The sequence below is a fragment of the Odocoileus virginianus genome, unplaced genomic scaffold (genome assembly GCF_023699985.2).
Source record: "Odocoileus virginianus isolate 20LAN1187 ecotype Illinois unplaced genomic scaffold, Ovbor_1.2 Unplaced_Scaffold_2, whole genome shotgun sequence".
NCBI classification, from domain to species: domain Eukaryota; kingdom Metazoa; phylum Chordata; class Mammalia; order Artiodactyla; family Cervidae; genus Odocoileus; species Odocoileus virginianus.
The window spans coordinates 474,744-495,682 of NW_027224264.1; the positions used below are offsets into that span (position 1 = coordinate 474,744).

Sequence of the window (20,939 nt, forward strand, 5' to 3'; positions counted from 1 at the left end):
TTGACACAGTGTTTATAAAACTCTGTGTTCTACTTTACATTGTCATGAATGTTTTCCTATGAGTATTTCTTTTCTACTCAGTATTTTAAGAGTTATGTAACATTTTATTTTGTCAATTTATCATAATACTTAAACATGACTGTTCTAGTGTACATTTGGTTTGTAGTAGGTTCTCAGGAAATATTTATGAAAGAACACATGACTATGACACGTTTATATTATTTGCATCTTTTCATTATTGCAAATAATACTCTTTATCTTTTGCATAATCTTTCTGGGAAAAGTTCTAAAAGTCAGGTTATCATATCAAAATGTATGACATAAGGCATGAATATTTTCATGATTCTCAATATACATTACCATCATGCTGCCATGAAGACTACTAATTTACAATTCATGACAACCACATTGTGGTTTAATTTGTATTCTTTAATTATTCATATTATCTAATTTCTTTCATATAGTTATGTACTATTGCCAAAAAGTTCATTCAGGTTTTCTGTGCCCGCTTATGGAAAAACTTGAAAGACATTTTTGGCCAACCCAATATTTGGTTATCCCTGATGTCGAACTTTTGTGTTTGAGGGGCAAGACACTTCAGAGGGAGACCCTGCATATAGCATGCTAATTGAGGTGGTGGTGGTTGTTGTTTAGTTGCTAAGTTGTGTCCCCATGGATTGTTGAGCCTCAAAACTACCCCCTAAGCCCTCAAGGCAGCAGGAGCAGAGAATGAGGTGACAGAGGAAGAGCGACTTAGAAAAAAAATCGGAGGGACATTGAAGAGATACATGTTTGCCAAAGACTACCAGATGACAGATAAAGACTGTTACCACAAAGGAGTACCTCTTTGTTGCATCACAGCAGGGGTGGGGCTGTTTTGAGCAATGAGCACCTGCGACATTGGAAGTGAAGTCTGCAAACCTTGGTGTCTCAGTTGGACCTGAGAGAGCTGATGCAGCACTGGGCATGGAAATGTTGATGAATTAGTATGAATTGGGGCCTGGTTAGCAACATGATTTGCATGCCTGTGGTTTGGGGTTAGGCATACCATATCTTTACCTCTTTGCCCTGAAGAACAGAATTGGTTGAAATTAAGCAATGAGCCTTTGATCTAAAATGGTTTGGTAAAATAAGCAATTGCGTGGTTTTAAAAAATAATGTATTTTGAAATGTTTTCAAACCTACAGAAAAGTTACAAGTGCAGTACAAAGAACTTCCAGATCCCTTTCATCTAGTTTCCTAATGTTAACATTTCACTGTATTTGTGCTCACTTGCTCTCTTTCTCCCTCTCCCATCCCCAAACTGACCCAATAATGTTTCTTTTTCCCTTCCAGTCCAGGATCCCCTCCAGGAACATGTGTTGCATTGAGCAGTCATATCGTTCAGACTTCTCCATTTTGAATTAGCTCCATAGTCTTTTCCTATCTTTCATGTCCTTAGAAGTTTTAGAAACTTCTGGTTTTACATGTTGAACAATGACCCACATGTTTCCTTAGGACTAGACGCAGGCCATGTTTTCTTGGCACAGAACTGATGCTGCGCCCTTCTCAGTGCATCACGTCATAGGGCACACAATGCCAATCTGTTGCATCACTGGTACACCATTAACCTTCATCACCTGGTCATGTTGGTGCCTGCAGGTTTCTCCACCATAAAGACAGTATTTTTTCTCTTGGTAACTGGTATTTCGTGGGAAGATATTCCTAGATTATGCCAACATCCTATTCCCCATCGATCCTCCACCAGACACCCTTAGCCTCCTGAATCAACCCCTACTTGTCATGGTGGCCAAATAGTGATTTTCTTTTTTAAAATGTATTTATTTTTAATTGAAGGATAATTGCTTTACAATATTGTGTTGGTTTCTGTCATATATCAACATGAATCAGCCATAGGCATACATATGTCCCCTCCCTCTTGAACCTCCCTCCCACCTCCCAGCCCAGTGATTTTCTGTTTCCATCAATCTTTCTACATTTATTAGTTGGCATTCCACAATAAAGAAGAAAAGGGATTCTCCCCTGTTCCAGCTATCTATTGCTGTGTATCAAAATATCCACAAGCTTAGTAGCTTAAAACAATAATCATTGATCTAGTTCATGAATCTGCATCTGGGCAAGGTGATGTATCAGTGCAGTCAACTGGATCTGGAGGATTCACTTTCAAGATGGCTCACTCAAGTGGCTGACAAGTTGGTACTGACTTTTGGCCACGACCTCAGTTGGTCAGCCTGAACCACTACACAAAGCCTTTCTCTCTGGCTGCTTGTAACATTGTAACTGAGTTTCAACAGCAAGCATCTCAACAGAGTAAGATGAAAGTGCATGGCTTTTTTTTCTGATATAACCTCAGAAGTCACAGGGCTTCACTTTCATTGCACTCTCTCAGTTAAAGAAGTTACATGTATCCACCCAGGTTTGAGGGGAGGGGACATAGCATTTACCTCTCAGTGGGAAAATTGTTAATATCACATTGTAAGAACAGCAGGTAGGGTACAATACATTGTGGTGGCATCTTTGTAAAATACGCCCCATTCCCATTTATCCATTCATTTATTTATATCAATATGGAAACATGGATTCCAATGTTATATAATCACTTATATTATTGATTATAATCCATTCAGTCAGTTCAGTCACTCAGTCATGTCTGACTCTTTGTGACCCCATGAACTGCAGCACGCCAGGCTTCCCTGTCCTTCACCACTCCTGGAGCTTGTTCAAACTCATGTCCATTGAGTCAGTGATGCCACCCAACCATCTCACCCTCTGTCATCCCCTTCTCCTCCTGCCTTCAATCTTTTCCAGCATCAGGGTCTTTTCCAGTGAGTTAGTTCTTCACATCAAGTGGCCAAAGGATTGGAGTTTCAGCTTATAATCCATTACTATCATATTTATTTTGATGCTCAAACTGTCCCAGATTTGACTACTGGGAGCCCCTTCCAAGGTGGTAGCTGTATTCTTCTGACATGTTTCCATTATTTTTTGAGCATTTTCATTGGTGGAGGATGGTATATCATAAGCCATGGTCTGGTACATGGTGTGCTCATTGCTAATGGGCTGCCATTGCCTTGAGGCCCTTTTATAGACAGAGCTAGTCTGTAAGAGGGCCTAGAATACATACACACACACATGTACACATAAATACATCTATAACTATTTCTCTATCTCTCTGAGTATAGATGTTAAAAAAAAATGGGCCCATATCAAAACCTCCAATTTCAACTCAGAATCTTGGGGTTCATTCTGGTCTTGCTCCTTTCCATGCTTTTTCTCTCTTCTCCAACAGTAAGAAACCTGGTGTTTATTATCTTCAATATGTAGTTGTGTAGTGTTAGTCACTCAGCCATGTCAGACTCTTTGCGACCCGTGGACTATAGCTCGCCAGGCTCCTCTGTCCATGGGATTCTGCAGGTAAGAATACTGGAGTGGGTTGCCATTCCCTACTCCTGGGGATCTTCCCACCCGGGGATTGAACCCAGGTCTCCTGCATTGCAGGCAAATTCTTTACCATCTGAGCTACAAGGAAGCCCTTCAATACAATCCTCACTTATTTGCTCAGTTAATATAACCAGTCTCCCAACCACACTAGCTTTCTCCTCCACCTGCCACCCCTGCACCCTGCCACCAGCATTCTGCATTCTCAGATATCAGCAGGCACATTGCCAATGAGTTTCCATGTGGCATCCTATACTGCTTCAGTAAGCCATATCTCTGAGCACCAACAGGCACACCTCTAGTGTATCTCTGTGCAGCTCCATCTTTTCGCCCTTACCATCCGATGTCCTTGGGTGCCCCTGGGCACAATACTGACATTCCTTCATAGCACCTCTTGTCTCCCTCTTGAGTTCTATGTCCTCAGGTACCAGCAGGCATACCACTGATGTATCTCCACATAGCAGCTCTCTTCACTGCCACTGACCCCTTCAACCTTGGAAGGGAAGATGGAAAGGGAAAGTAAGCAACTGTATTTTAACCTGATTGAAACTGGCCAATATGAGGTCCAGAGTCCTCTGTCTTTGAATAGCCACGCTAGCTCCTTTTTAATCATTTAAAAATGCAAGCTTGATCTTGTTGTTCCCTTAAAACCTTTGGATGATTTTCTGGCCCGAAGGCTAAAATCCAAAAATGCTAATATGACCTCCAAGACCCAACATAATTGACAACCTGCCTACTTTTCCAGTATAATCTCTGTTTTGTTTCTCTGTGTTCAGTTTCCCAGAGCGGAATTTTCCAGTCTCCAGCTTGGAGTGTGTAAACCTTGGCTGTCAGTATTTTGGGAACTGAGCCAAGGAAAGGGACTGGAGGTCTCAATGATCAGAAAGCTTAATCCCCATTTTCGGAATGGCATCTCAGTGGGCCCCCAGCTATGCTTGTTTTAAGTGTCTCATCCTTTCCACAGATGGAGGAAGGGATCTGGGAACTATCTGGTCCTTATAAACATGTTTAATCAATCATCCTGATACCAACTCCACACTTCCACTTTCAGAGATACCTGGTACGTTTAATTCCTGAGCCTTTTGCGGTTTGCCATATAAACAGCTGCCTTAGGTTTCAGCTTTCTCTGGTCTGCTTAATCAGTTACTACTCATTTATTCATTTTCTAGTTTCCACATTTTGTTTGAGGTAGGTAGGAGGTGTGTTGTCTTGTCTGTTGTAGCTTCTCTTCCTATTTCCTTTGTCCTTATGGTGTTTGGACTTTTAGTTCCTTTACTTTTTTTTTTTTGGTGGTTGGGTCTCAGGAAGGAGGTTAATTGCGTGTATTTAATTTGCCAAATTCAACTGGAAGTGGAATTGTCTTAAAGAGTAAACACCTTGGTTCCTTTTAAAGCACATTCCATGAACAAAAATTGGATTTCATAGAACCATGAAATATAATTAGAAACACTTATTCAGTCCAGTGGTTCTTTTTTAAAAATAGATTTGATTTTTGAGAGTAGTTTCAGGTTTACAACAAAATTGAGAAGATACAAAATTTTCCCATATACTCCCCAGCCCCAGATATGCATAGCCTCCCCTGTTATCAACATCTCCCACCAGAGGGGTACATTTGTTACAGTTGATGAATGTATGTTGACACATCATTACCCATAGTCTAGAGCTGACCTTAGGGTTCACTGTTGGTGTTGTACATTCTGTGGGTTTGGTCAAATGTATGACAACATATAGGGTTCCCAGATGGCACTAGTGGTAAAGAACCCACCTCCCAATGCAGGAGACGTAAGAGATGCAGGTTCTATCCCTGGGTCAGGAAGATCCCCTGGAGGAGGGCACGGCAACCCATCCAGTATTCTTGCCTGGAGAATCCCATGGACAGAGGAGCCTGGTGGGCTACAGTCCATAGGGTTGCAAAGAGTTGGATATGACTGAAGCAACTTATCATGCATGCATGCATGGAGACATATATCTATTATTATAATATCAATCAGAGTATTTTCACTACCTTAAAAGTCCTCTGTGCTCTGCTTGTTCACCTGTCTCCACCCCTGCCTCTGAAGATTTTACTGTCTCCATAGTTTTACCTTTTCCAGAATGTCACATAGTTGGAATCATACAGTATGTAGCATTTTCATATTGACTTCTTTCACTTAGTAATATGTATTTAAGTTTCCTCCATGTCTTTTCATGGCTAGACAGCTCATTTATTTTTAGTGTTGAGCAATATTCCATTGTCTGGATGTACCACTCCATGTCTTTTTACCACCAGGTATCTCTTTTATTATCTATTCACCTTCCCTCACCAAATCTCCATGTTTGAAAAGAGTTAAGATTTCCAAAACTCAGTTTGAGAAACTTTGGTCTAGTCATGTTATAGGTAAGGAGACTGAGGCCCAGAGAGGAGAGATGATTCATCACAATCTCAAAATGACTGATGGGGTTTAGGGCGGGTCACCCCAAGGTGTGTCACTTTGGCATGCAGATTATCTTGGGCTGAAAACAGTCAAGGACTTTTGACCTCCCCTCTAACTGCCTAAAATAATTTTCATTGAGGGCCTGTTCTGGGAAGGGAGCTATCATCATAGATAACTAGAGAATACATTGGAGAAGGCAATGGCACCCCACTCCAGTACTCTTGCCTGGAGAATCCCATGGACGGAGGAGCCTGGTGGGCTGCGGTCCATGGGGTCGCTGAGAGTCGGACATGACTGAGCGACTTCACTTTCACTTTTCACTTTCATGCATTGGAGAAGGAAATGGCAACCCATTCCTGTGTTCTTGCCTGGAGAATCCCGGGGACGGGGGAGCCTGGTGGGCTGCCGTCTATGGGGTCGCACAGAGTCGGACACTAGGTTGCACAGAAGCGACTTAGCAGCAGCAGCAGCAGCAGCAGAGAATACACGGCAACCACCTCCAGCATTGCCTGGAAAATTCCATGGACAGAGGAGCCTGGTGAGCTACAGTCCATGGGATCGCAAAGAGCTGGACATGACTGAGTGACTGAGCACAGCACAACAGAGCATGAACTAGGTGTGGTAGACAGGGAGGAACCCAGCGAAATCTGGTAAAATTCTGTGTCCCATTGTTTCTGTATGGCCCAGCAAACATTTGTGTACAAACACTTGCTCTTCTTCATCTTCCTGTGAATTGCCTTCCTTCCCTTTGAAGTCTCAGACCCTTACCCCCGTCTCCTTAGTCCAAGATGACATACACTCTCTCTTACCTGATTGTCATATGAACTTCATAGTCCTATGAAGCCCCCATATGCCCAAAACTAAAATTTATTTTCTCCTGTTAATCTGTCTTATGTCATTTAAATTATTCAACTGGTCAAAAGAACCAAGAGGGGCAAGGGGAAATGTTCCCCTCTCCAACAGTTTTGGTGTAGTTGGCAGGTCAACTTTGTTGGCTGGACACCACTTTCTCCAGGCTGCTGCAGCTGAGAGATGCTGGGACGTCCGACAAAAGGTAAAACTTCATATCATGTCAGTCTCCTGGATCTCTGTCTGTGGGCTCCAGTGGAAGATAAAGTGGTGGGAGTCTTTTCTCTCTCTAAATTTAGATTAGCAGGAAAAAAATATTTGTTGAACTAGGGTCTTGGGCATAACAACTCTGGTAAATTTGGTAGTCAGGACTCTTGATTTTTATTCAGCTATTTCCTGCCAAAGACGATTACTCTCTTTGTTTCTGTCTGCTGTGTTGTTTGTCATAAAGAGGAAATACCGTAGGGTAAGAATGCAGGCATAATCCTGCTGCGTGAACCGGCCCGACAGACTGCTGAGTTTATGATTCTCACCAGACCGGTGATTATTTAGACAAACTTGGCTGTGGGTCCCCTATGTAAAGACCAGATGAGGTTTTTTCCTTGCATTTTGTTTCATGTCTTAAGAGCTTGGCTTTGTGACCAGTGAGACTAGTCTCTCTGGCCTCCCCCATCAGGAGGGTATACCTACCGAGGTGCACCTTGGTGGCCAGCTGAATAGACTGGGGTTCTGAGACATGAAGTCACAAGTAGCTCTCTCTATTTTCTATCCATGCCGGTTCTCAGAGGTGTTTGTCAAAGAGGATCCTAGTTCCTAAGGGGCCTTCATTGCTTTGTTAGCTCTAGAAAAATCCCATTGCAGTAGTGCCTGCTCAGTGTCACAGATCAGTGGGGTTTGTACCCGGAGGCATCTCATGTTCCTATGAGAGACTTGGGACACTATGTGTCCTACATCATCCTTACAGCCTGTGCAACAAAGATCTTTACTTTCTTAGACTATCTTTGGGAGTACACTTTCTGGATATTATGAAGGTTGCATCTTTCTCTCTTGTGAAATGACTTTTGCATCCTTGCTTAAGCCATAAAAAGGCTTATTGATTTGAGCGGCTAACAAAATTGGCTGCATTTTAAAAAGCAAAAGAATTTTGGTAGAGCTCTCATCCTAAACAATTGTCTTATTGGTATAATGGCTAGCCTGAAAGACTTGTAACAAGATGAAAGAATGAGAAAGTAGAACAAAAAACAAAACTCCACAGTCATTGTAAATTCCCTCTTCTTAAAATCAGAACAAAACACAAAACTCCACAGTCAATGTAAATTACCTCTTCTTAAAATCCAAAGAGTTAAGCACAGCACCTTCCAGTCCACCTGTTTATTTTATGTCTAAGAACTATGATCCCAGAAGTTGTAGATGTCTAACAACAGTAACAACAATAACAACAACAAGAAGCCAAAATCTCACTAAATTTGTTTTACATCCTGGGAACTTGATTTGGCAACTATCAGGTTAGGTGATCCACAATATGGCTGGACAAAAATGTGGGTTATATCCCATGTGCAGCTAAGAAAATGTGGGCTAAACTCCATTTGTAGCTAGTGTTTTACCAAACTGCTGTCAGCCCTGAGGGAAATTACAAGCTAAAATTCTAATGGCCCTTAAGAGGAAGGCTCAAATTAGCTAAGATAATTTTTAAAACGCATTTAAGGGAATTCCCTGGTGGTCCAGTGGTTAGGACTCCACACTTTCACTGCCAAGGGCCTGGGTTTGATCCCTGGTCAGGGAACTAGGATCCCACAAGCCATGCAGCATGGCCAAAAAAATAAATAAAAATAAGAATAAACAAAATGAAAAAGAATATACATATATGTATAACTGAATCACTCTGCCGTACAGCAGAAATTAACACAACATTGCAAGTCAACTATACTTCAATTTTAAAAAATGCTTCATCTTCAAGGAGATTCTTGAAAAGGACTTTTGACATATGCAGGTTTCTCATAAGTTTAAGATCATAAAACTAAAATGGGTAAACATTTCCAAAATTAACAAAAATAAATTGGATTCAAGCAGAACAAGTATTAATTACAAGAGACTGAATGAGCTGAGATGGATGATTATAATTTTTTATGACTTTTTGTTAGAAACATTATTGTTTTTTAAAAAATGTTTTGTTTTTCCAGATTTAAGAAAAATTTTTATCATTCTTCTTAAGCTGTCAACAATTTGGCAAGCTATACCTTTGTCAGTAAAGATGAAACATTTACTTTTTCTCCCTACCTGATCCCTCCAGAATTTTGAAACTTGTAGTAAGTATTCGTATTTTCATAGCAATATAGTTATTTTCATAATTTTAATAAGAATCTATTCTTGTCACAGGACACAATTAGAAATGTGTTAATTAGAAATGTTATATCACCAAGGCTTTGACTGGAAAGTCATATTTGAGAGAGACATGCATAGACTCAGATATGAGCAGACAGCTTTAAGGAACAAAAATTGACTTTATGGTGCCAATAAAGCCCCCTGGAAAAATAGTATGGTACCTTGATTATAAGGTTTTCAGCAGCCTTACCAGGTGAGAAAGGAGGGTCACTTCCTTGCAGGTATAGGAACCTCAGAATATTTGGAGAATCTTGAGAAGAGAGGATTTCAGCCAAATCTATAGGTATTGCAGGCAAGTCTGATAGCAAGTTTCTGGCTGGGCTTCCTGGCCTCAAGGGGCATTTAAAGGTCAACTTGAGACTCCTTATGAAAAATCCCAGGAAAGATTTAAAAGAGCCTATATGGTCAATCGCTATTCTTGCCATATTTATGTGAATAATCAGGGCAAGGTGATTGAAAAGAGACTTATTTTGCAAAGAAATTAGTCTTAATTTGGCTAACTTTGGGAAAAAATGGGAGTAATTTTAGAGAGAAAAATTGTTCTAGCAATAAATCTTTTTGGATATTAGATTCTAGTGCTGTTCACTTTTTTTATTTGGTATGGCAAATTTATCTCTTTTTTAAGGTTTTGTTTTCTACCTGTAAACTGAACTGGATCCTTAAACTCTTCCAGTTTCTTCCAGTACTTCATTACAATTCTCCAATGTTTCCAACTTTTTTTCCTTCAATTTTCCTGACCAAGAATCATTAAGAACTTAAATTGCTCTTTGTGCAAAGCTATTTAAACTAAACTTGGGCATCTTGATATAAACATCAGAGAAATCACAACAGTTCATGTATAGACAACCTTCATGCCTGTAGCTCTGTGGGCCACTCAGAAAGATCACCAGAGACATTCAAATTACAAACCAGAAACATCCAGCCGATTGTCATTGAAACTGAGCAGGACCTTGTGGGGCTCCTGGACACAGAAGCCTTTCTGTCCCCCTCCAGCCTCCATGACCTTCCCTGAGTTCCAAAGGGCAGATTCAAACAGTTGCTAATCAGGGAAGGGAGGGGATGCAGAGACAAGGTGGAGACAGCCAAGAAAGAATACTGCTGCTTCGGGGTAGGCTCCACCTCCAGGGATACACAAAATGTCTTTAAGCCCTTTATAGAATTAAATCTTCCCTCATAGCTCAGTCAGTAAAGAATCTGCCTGCAGTGCAGGAGACTGGGGTTCAATTCCTGGGTCGGGAAGATCCCCTGGAGAAGGAAATGGCAACCCACTCCAGTATTCTTGCCTGGTGAATCCCATGGACAGAGGAGCCTGGAAAGTTACAGTCCGAGGGATTGCAAGAGTCAGACAGGACTTAGTGACTAAACCACCACCACCATAGAATTTAAAACCCAGCAAATGAAAGATGTTTTTTCACATCAGAGAAGACCACCTGAGGCCAAGCTAAAGGAACCAGAGAAGCTCATCAAGAAGATTACCTGAGGCCAGATTAAACAAAGCAGGCCCTACACACACCCTAATTTTATCAGCAGCCCCAGCCTTTAGCATTTTGCCATAAAACTCCTCACCAAACTCTCCTGGGTTGGGACACTTGGTTTCAAGGGCAGGAGCCCGCGGTGTCCCTCTTTGCCTGGCAAAGCAATAGAGCTATTCTTTTCTACTTCACCCAAAACTCTGTCTCTGAGATTTGATTCAGCACTGGTGCACAGAGGCTGAGCTTACAGCATCCTCACTGCCTGCCCTCACTCCATTTGAAAATGCTTTGATAATAAAAATCTTCTCAACTGGCTGCCTTCAGAACTCAGAAACTGGGATTCTAATCTTCTCTAATCGTTAACCATTGTTTTTCTTTTGTTTCCATAGAAATGCTTCTTAAACACCTGATTGCTCGCACTAGAGGCCTAACTTTGAGGGCCCATCTGCATCACTGTTTCCTGAAATGAATTGAACTGAACTGAACTGAACCAGGAGACTGGTTCAATGAGATGGAACAGTTTATCAACTCAACTTCTGGACTGTAAAACTTCAAGGGAAGTCTCTGAGGAGGAAATTGATGGGGTTTAGGGCAGGCTGCCCCAAGATGTGTCACTTTGGTATGCAGATTATTTTGAGCTGAAAACTATTAAAGTCCCAAAAGACTCAGGAAGAACTTTTTAAATTAAGTAAATTGAATTAATTTGATTTTTGGCTGTACCGGGTTTTTGTTGCTGAACGTGGGTTTTCTCTAGTTGTGGCAAGCAGGGGCTACTGTCTAGTTGCGGTGCAGGCTTCTCATTGCAGTGGCTTCTCTTGTGGCAAAGCACGAGCGCTAGGGTGTGTGGGCTTCAGCAGTTGCAGTGCGTGGGCTCCGGAGCATGGGTTCAGTAGTTGTGGAGCATGAGTTTGTGGGATCTTCCTAGACTAGAAATCAAACTCGTGTCCCCTGCATTGGCAGGTGGACTCTTAACCACTGGACCACCAGGGAAGCCGAGAAAGAACTTTCCACCTCCCCCTAACTGCCTAAAAGAATTTACACAGAGGACCTGTTCTAGGAAGGGTGCATGCGTGCTAAGTTGCTTCAGTTGTTTCCTGTTCTTTGAGATCCTATGGCCTGTAGCCCACCAGGCTCCTCTGTCCATGGGATTCTCCAGGCAAGAATACTGGAGTGGGTTGCCATGCCCTCCTCCAGGGGATCTTCCTGACCTAGGGATTGAACCCTCATCTCTTCATGTCTCCTGCATTGGCAGGCAGATTCTTTACCACTAGCGCCACCTGGGAAGTCCTAGGAAGGGAGATATCACCATAGATAACTACAGCATAATATGAACTAGGTGTGGTGGACAGGGAGGAACCTAGCAAAGTCTGTTTGTTAAAATTGCCCTCTGTGTCCCATTGGTTCTGTATGGCCCAGGAAACATTCGTGTACAAACATTTGCTCTTTTTCATCTTCCTGTGAATTGCTTTCCTTCCCTTTGATGTCCCATTTCTTATCCTCTTCTCCTTAGTCCAGGATGACATATACCTATTTTACCTGACTGTCCTATGAGCCTCATAGTCCTATGGAGCCCCAATACGCACAAAATTAAATTGGATTTTCTCCTCCTGTTAATTTTTGTGTAATTTTAATTATTTGACCAACTAAAAGAGCCAAGAGTGGAAGAGGGAGATTTCCCCCTCCCTGACACTAGTGAGGGGCCAATTTAGGATGTGAACCCAGGTCTCCTGCCTTTGGCTCTAGTGCTCCTTTTTGATCTGCAAAGTAAGATTCATTTATGTTCCCCCAAACTGATAAGTAGGTTTCCCTGGTGGCTCAGTGGTAAAGAATCTGCCTGCCAATGCAGGAGAAGCAGGTTTGATCCCTGGGTTGAGAAGATCCCCTGGAAAAGGAAATGGCAACCCACTCCAGTATTCTTGCCTGGAGAATCCCATGGACAGAGCCTGGCGGGCTACAGTCCACGGGGTCACAAAAAGAGCTGGACACAACTGAGCGACTAAACAACAAACTGATAGGCAGGTGAAGGAAATCTTTCCTTCTGACTGCACACAGTGGTTTTTCTCAGCAATATCATTCGGGGACGTTGAAACATTACTTCTTCTGGCGCCTAGTAGGAAAACGCCTCCCCGCCCCCCTCCCTCGCAACCTCCGGCAATCCGAGCGCCGGCCCCCCACCCCCGATCCCCGCAATCTGAGGGCCACAGAGGGGTAAACACACTGGGAGTCACTGGAGCTTTCTCAGAGTCCCGGGGTGGGGGTGGAGGGGGTGGAGCTGTTCGTTTGAAATGTAATAAAGGTTCCTCTCCACCAAACATGGAGAAAAGCAAGGCTGCGAACACTTTAGAGTCAGCCGGAGGTCTTGTCGATCCTAGCCTACCAACCAATCAGCAGGGATAGATTCGACTCCTACTGTGAGCTCTTGGATGCTAGAAGTTACCAAGGATACGTAGGCTCTGCCCGGAAGGGATGTAAGTTCACACCGCAGAGACAAAACGTCTATCCTCTCACGCTCTCTGAAGGCGCGGCCTTTGTCTTCCCCCTTTCTTAAGGGCCTCAATGCACCTGGCCTCCTTCAGGATACACGTTCGTTATCTATGGTTCGATTAAAGCTTCTTTGTTGCACGATTTCCTCTCCCTAAAGGGGAAACAATGACTGCTGAGCTGACGGCAGCCCCGTAGCACAGAGTCGGACACGACTGAAGCGACTTAGCAGCAGCCTAGCCCCATTCCGCTGAGTACAGTGACTCCATACATTTTGCCTGGAAACTCAGCTGGCTTCTGCAGAATTCTTTCTCGCCGCTAAAGCTTAAACTTTTGCTGTTCTCCTGACTCTTTTGAAAATCTCTACTACAAATGAGCCTAACAGTAAACCCCTACTGTTTGTACAGGCTTTATCCTATACCAGGATCTCAGTTAATCTTCTATCTTATCTTTTTCCTCAGCGCTTTCTACACAAGTGTTATTGATTGCCTCCAGAGGCAGCCCTGTGTGGTGAAAGAAACCGCATTCAAACTGGAGTTTTAGCACCTACCTCTTCAGCTAACTATCTGCCAGTGTTATTAGGCAAGTTGCCTCCCCTCGCTGGGCCTCAATTTACCTACAGACCGAAGGAGGAAAGGGTTTCGATTCCATAGACTCTTGAGGCCCCTTCCAGTTTCTAATTTGAGTGCAATGCATTGTGTGGTTTTTGCTGTGGGCGTGGTTGTTCCAAACCAAAGGGCAGGGACAGGATGCAGTCTGATGATCAGGGACAGAGGAGTGGCTGAGCAGCTTTGCACACTTGTGGGTGCTTCACTCCCTGACCTTCGATTTCCCAGACTGTTCACGATCCCCGGGCACCGCCTGCCCGCCCCCTGCCACACACACCACCGCCATTCCCGGCTTCTTTCCCAGGCTCTGCTTTGAAGCCAGAGGAAGATTTGCAGAGGTTTTGAATCTTCTTATTTCTTGCCCTCTTGACATCTGAGGTCTGAAAAGATCTTGCGTTGCCTGCCTAAGCAAGCTTCCGGAGGCTACAGCCTTCTGTCTTTAGGGGCTGGGGGCCGGAGGGTGCCCGAGCGAGCGCAGGCAGTCATTGTTTGGGTATTGACTCAAAGGAGCCGGAGCCACAACGCACAGGAAAAAAGATGAGCTCATGACGGCTAAATGAAAAGATTCTTATCTTGGAAACAGCGGTTTCTTATGCAAAACAGGGGGCGGCAATGTGATTGTGCCCCACGTACACATTCAACAACAGGGATTTCAAATGAAGAAGCTGTTTTGCATACATACGGGGAGCGGCCGTGGACGAGGCTGTTCATTAATTAAAAAGGGGGGGGGGCGGGTGCTGAAAAACCCACGCTCGCACTTGCTGCTGAACCGAAATAATTCATTTGCCTTCCTCTCAGTCCCAGTTGATCAGCTGGGAGACAAATGTTTTTTCAACCGTAGCCACCTCTGGGGAAGGGAGGGGGGACAGAGGAGCAGGGAGGGCGGGAGAAGGTATGGGGTGGGGGAGAGGAGGGGTGTCACAGATAACTACAGGAGCGTTGATCTCTCAAACAATTTCTAGTTGGCCTTCAAATGTATTGTACTGAGGTGGGTGGTTTTTTTGGTTGCCTCCGCTACCTACCCACCCCAGGAGATTTACCTTCCTAGTTCTGTTTGATTTCCTACGAAAGAAGTCTGAGCACTTTGCCACTGTTGGGGTGGAGAGGAAAGAAGAGATAGGAAGAAGGCGAGGGAGGGAGAGGCTAGGAACCCTAACTACAGTCCCTCTATTTCCCACCAACTCTGACCTGTGGTCCCCTGTGAGGATGGACTTGTGTTGTGGCTGTCCTGGAAATTCCAGAATGTAGGTCGCCCACTGAATGGGTATTGTCACAAGTGGGGAGCAGGGTTAAGTGTGGTTGCAGGTGGGAGGCACCAACCCCTCCCACATAACTTTCCTACCAGCCAGACTGCCCTCCTACCCCACAGCATCTTTTGATTTAGGAATAAGATTGGTTATCATTTACCAGACACTTTCATATACATTACTTCCTATGTTATCTCCCATCACTATGTTACACCTGGGTGCCAGGCACTTTCACTTCTGTTGCTTATTTGAGCTTCTCACCTACCCTAGGGAGATAACTGGATATTATTGCTTGTCTTAGAAATGAGCAAACTGTGGCTTAGAGACATTAAATGGGTTACCCAGGTCACAGAAATTGGAAATAGCAAAGCTAGGATTTGAACCCATATCGGCCTGATGGCAAAACCTGTGCCCTAAACTACTGTGCATTGGTGACTGTTTACCATTTGCGCCATTCTCCCCTAAATAGTTAATCAACTATTAATCAACTGTTAATCAAAAGGCAAACCTCCCAAGGCTGGCATTCTGACAAACAGGGCAAGTATGAAAGTCCTTCCTGAATGTGAGACATTCCCTCCCAAACAGGCATACCTTCAGGATGGAAGACAAGCTTGGTGGGCCCTTTCTCTATCATAGGCTCATAATACTGTCAGGCGAGTCGCCTGACAATATGATTCCTGTTTTTTTTTTTTTTTTCCATTTATTTTTATTAGTTGGAGGCTAATTACTTTACATCATTACAGTAGTTTTTGTCATACATTGAAATGAATTAGCCATGGATTTACATGTATTCCCCATCCCGGTCCCCCCTCCCACCTCCCTCTCCACCCGATCCCTCTGGGTCTTCCCAGTGCACCAGGCCCGAGCACTTGTCTCATGCATCCAACCTGGGCTGGTGATCGGTTTCACCCTAGATATACATGTTTCAATGCTGTTCTCTTGAAACATCCCACCCTCGCCTTCTCCACAGAGTCCACAAGTCTGTTCTATACATCTTCTGGACATGGAAGCAACCTAGATGCCCATCAGCAGACGAATGGATGAGGAAGCTGTGGTACATATACACCATGGAATATTACTCAGCCATTAAAAAGAATTCATTTGAATCAGTTCTAATGAGATGGGTGAAACTGGAGCCCATTATACAGAGCGAAGTAAGCCAGAAAGATAAAGACCATTACAGTATACTAACACAGATATATGGACTTTAGAAAGATGGTAACGATAACCCTATATGCAAAAAAAAGAAAAAGAGATTCCTGTTTTTTAAGTCAGGTTTATCAAGGTATCATTTGCTTTCTTTTTTTTTGGCTGCGTCACGTGGCATGCGGAATCTTAGTTCCTCGCCAGGCATCCAACGTGTATCCCCTGCAGTGCAAGCGTGGAGTCCTAATCACTGGTCTGCCAGAGAAGTCCCTATTGAGCTATAATTTTCATACCATAAAGTTCTCTTTTTTAAAGGACTGTTCAATGAGTTTTCATAAATGTCTTTACCAACACCAACACTATGAAGATACAGAAGATTTTCATTATCCACCAAAAGTTGTCTGAGCTCATTTGCAGTCAATCCCTTGCCCCATACCCAACCTTTGGCAACAACTGATCTATTGCTGTAGTTTTCCCTTTTCCAGAATGTTGTAGAAATGGAATCATATAGTATATATGCTTTTGAGTTAGACTTCTTTTATTTAGCATAATGCTTTTGAGATTCATCCGTGCTTTAGTTCATTCCTTTTAATTGTCAAGTAATATTCCACAGGATGCCTCTCCATTTATTTGTCTTCTTTAATGTATTTCATCAATATTTTATAGTTTTCAGCATACAGATCTTACACATATTTTGTTAGATTTATCTATGAGTATTTTTGTTATGCTATTATAAATTGTGCTGCTTGTTAAATTTCAATTTCCAGTTGATATAAACCTGAGTTTGGTATACTGATCTTGTGTCCTATGACTTTGCTAAACTAACATGTTTGTTCTAGTAATTTTGATGGACCCTTTGGGATTCTGTACGTACATGATCATGATGTCTGTAAATAAAAACAGCTTTATTTTTTCCTTTTCGATCATTGTGTCTTTTATTTCTTTTTCTTTGCTTAGTTGCCCTGGCTAGAACCTCTAGTACAATGTTGAATGGAAGTGGTAAGAGCAGACATTCTTGTCTTGTTTCTAATCCCAGAGGGAATGCTTTTGGTCTTTTACCATTTAGTATAATAGTATTACACATATAGTAATAGATGTATTACCTGGACTTCTCTGGTGACTCAGATAGTAAAGAATCTGCTTGCAAAGCAGAAGACCCACATGTGGGGTTTTTGTAGATTCCTTTTATCATGTTGGGATGTTCTGGTCTATTCCTGGTTTCCTGAAAGTTTCTATCATGAATGGATCTGCATTTTGTCAAATGCCTTTTCTGCATGAATTGAGATGTCCATGCAGTTTTTATTTTTCATTCTCTTGATATGGTAAATTACACTGATTGATTTTCAAATATTTAACCAGTCTTGTACTTCTGGAACAAACCTTGCTTGGTCATGAGATATTATCCTTTTTATGTATTGCTGAATTCAATTTGCTGATAATTTGTTGAGCAGTTCTTGGTCTGTGTTCACGAAAGATACTGGTCTCTAGTTTTCTTTTTTTTTCATTTATTTTTATTAGTTGGAGGCTAATTACTTTACAACATTGCAGTGGTTTTTGTCATACATTGAAATGAATTAGCCATGGATTTACATGTATTCCCCATCCTGGTCCCCCCTCCCACCTCCCTCTCCACCCCATCCCTCTGGGTCTTCCCAGTGCACCAGGCCTGAGCACTTGTCTCATGCATCCAACCTGGGCTGGTGATCTGTTTCACCCTAGATAATATACATGTTTCGATGCTGTTCTCTTGAAACATCCCACCCTTGCCTTCTCCCACAGAGTCCACAAGTCTGTTCTATACATCTGAGTCTCTTTTCTGTTTTGCATATAGGGTTATCTCTATAGGTTATCTATAATGCCTTTGTTTGGTTTGGTATTTGTCTGGACTGGGTTTTGAATTGGAGTTATTTTTCGAGTGGAGGGGCTGGATTTAGAGCTGATCTGAGGCAACAGTGTTGTAAGAAGGCCAAGTTTCTCAGAGGCACTAGTTTGCCTTCCTTTACTCTGCGGAGCCACACTACTGACCTTTCTTCCCACAACTGCTGCTCAGAGCACTGGAATTTTCTGTCTCCCTTCTCTGCTCCATTTCCAAACCAACAACAGGGTGCACAGATTAATAGAGACCTGCTCCCTATATGTAATAGTTACCTACTCAGATACACCAAACTTAAGGGGCCCAAGAGACCCATAGTCATCCCTCTGTTTATGCTTTGGGTCAGTCTGAATGAGCTCCAGGGGTGCCTACACACACGGTCACCAGGGTACAAGGAATGTTGAGGGGAGCTTGCCTCCAGCTTGTGAATGGGAGCGCTTTTCAAATCATCACCTGTTCTTAGCAAAGGTTTGAGAGTTCTCTGTAGTATCCTGAGTATTTAACAAGTGTTCTGATGCTGAGGAATGATTACAGCTGTACGTAAAATAGAAAGATTAGAGTCTCAATTGCCTGCTTAATATGGGAATGTATCCAGTTATGTGTGAGTGCTTTTAATGAAGTAACTTGCACTTGTGTTCCTTACAGTGAGAGTGATTGATGGAAAAAAAACACTCTATCACCCCATCAGAAATTAGCAGCCAGCAGCCCTTTGTTGCACTTGCCTGGCCTGGGGCTAGGCGGCAGCAGGACTGGATTTTAGCAATGGCTTTACAGTTAATTTCCACTTTTCTGGGCAATAGGAAGTAGACTTCCTTATCCCCAACTGAGTTCAGAGAATTGTTGATGGATTGTGAAAGGACCTCAATCACTTACTGACTTTGGATTGGTTCTCATTCCAACATACAGAAGTGGATAAGGAAATAGCAGCTACCAGGCACTGCGCTAAGCACTTTGCTTACATTACTCCCTTCAGTCATCACACCGATCTTGGAAGAGAGAACTTAATATACCCCTACTTTACAGATGGAGAAACTGAGGTTCAGGGAGGGTAAGTCCTTCACCTAACCTCACCTTGGTAAGTTAACAGCTAGGTTGGGACTCGAATGCAGATTTCCATGGCTACAACTCACTGTCTCCCACTACTGAGGATGATGACACCTGTCTGAATTCTCTCACATACCTGTAAGGGGATGAGCTTGGAAGGACAATGAGCATTCTGTGATCTGTGATGAGGAGCTAGTTGCAGATGGTGACTAGGGTTGAGCACTTCCTTCTACACCCTACCACACACACACACTGCTCCCAGCCCTTCAGGAGAAGGACCATGATTTGAATCGCATCTCTTCTGAAGTCTGGCGTAAGAAGTATGAGTGAATTCCACCTGTTATCTCTGTAGCGGAGAAGGGCCTTTTTCTTTCTCTACAGAGGCCTCTTGGCTATGGGAATGTCACTCTGCATCTCTATGTGCAAAAACAAATTATATACAGCACTTATGATGTGCTAGCCACGTCTCTAATCACTTTATACATATTAATTCCTCTAATCCTCACAACAGTCCTGTGAGAATCCTTATTATTCCAATTTTGCAGATGAATAAATTGAGGCACAGAGATGTTAAATAACTTGGTAATGTTTCTTAGCTAATAAGAGGCAGATCTGGGATTTGAACCCAGAGTTTGGTAACTCTAGACCAGTGCTGGTCCATGGTAGCCATTAGCCACATGTAGCTGTTTAAGTTGAAATTTAAATGAATTAAACAATTTTTAATTCATTGAATTATTTAAAAAATAAAATTTAAAATTCAGTTTTTCAGTCATACAAACCACATTTCAAGTGCTTAACAGCCACATGTGGCCAGTGGCTACCACTATAGGATAGTGCATTTATAACACACTTCCATCATTACAGAGGGTTACATTGTGTAGCACTCAGCTAGATTCTGTGCTTTTAAATGGCTAAAAGGCATTTAAATGGTAGGGGCCTCTCAAAGAACTATATGAGTATAGCTCCCTGTGTTCCTGGCTTGGTCTCCACTTAATTTTCCAATTTTCTGTCCCATTCTCTCTCTCTCTCTCTTTTTTTAGCTTGATTGGTGAAAGGAGAGCATTTTCAGCCTTTCTAAAAGCTCTGACCTAAGCCTCATCTGCTAATTCACCCCGCTGCCCCCTCCACTGCCCCAACCAATCTCACCTGACCTCAGACCCCTGCTGATGCCTTGATGTTTGAAAAGTCACAAAGCTCAGGACTTTGTGCGTGAAAGCCTGCAGACCCCTCTAGAAGCCTCAAGTCATGGCAGGGAAAGGAAAGATGCCAGGGGGGTGTTGGTTGTTAAGCCCCTTGCTACTTCTGTCTCGAGACTTTGGCCCTTATCAAATCAGTCCCATGTACTACCTATAGGAAGAGAAGAAACAAACGAGCTTCCAAAGAGAGTCACAGAATACAAGGCTTCAGCAGCTCTCCTTTGCTACACTGATTTATAGGCAATACCACAAAATTTCTCAGAACTAGGGACAGCTGCTGAGTGATGGACAGTGATAACCAAAGGAGATTTTTGTGAGTTTTCAGAGGCCTAACAAAGTAGGATCCTCTTTATTAGCAGGTGGCTATCTATAGGGCAATGGACAAAACTCTATGTCCTTCCACCCCTAGAATAAATCTCCCTCTGGACCTTGCAGGAAGTCTGCGATGCTTCCTCCCCTTCAAAGTGAGAGTGCAGGGACTCCCTGGTGGTCCAGTGGTTAAGACTCTGTACTTCCAATGCAGGGGACCTGGGTTCGATCCCTGGTCAGGGAACTAGATCCTGCATGCTGCAACTAAGACCCAGTGCAGCCAAACAAACAAACAAGAAAAGTGAGAGTGTGATGTTTTCTTGTTGGCCAACATGCCAAGTCAATGTCAGTGGGGCAGAGTGTTGCCCCCCCCCCCCCCCCCCTCCACCCCAGGGCCCTGAGTCAAGGGTGGGGATGTTTCAATGAGTTGGGAGTAGTTTGCTGAAAAGTTGCAAATATGCCAGACACACTCCAGTTACT

At 43.0% G+C, this 20,939-nt stretch overlaps 1 non-coding gene across 1 annotated transcript; it reads left to right on the forward strand.

The window, feature by feature from the left end:
* The first annotated feature begins 20,630 nt into the window (after positions 1-20,630).
* TRNAG-UCC (transfer RNA glycine (anticodon UCC)) lies at positions 20,631-20,703 on the forward strand. Its single transcript has one exon. It is a non-coding gene; the product is annotated as a tRNA-Gly (tRNA).
* Positions 20,704-20,939: the final 236 nt, after the last annotated feature.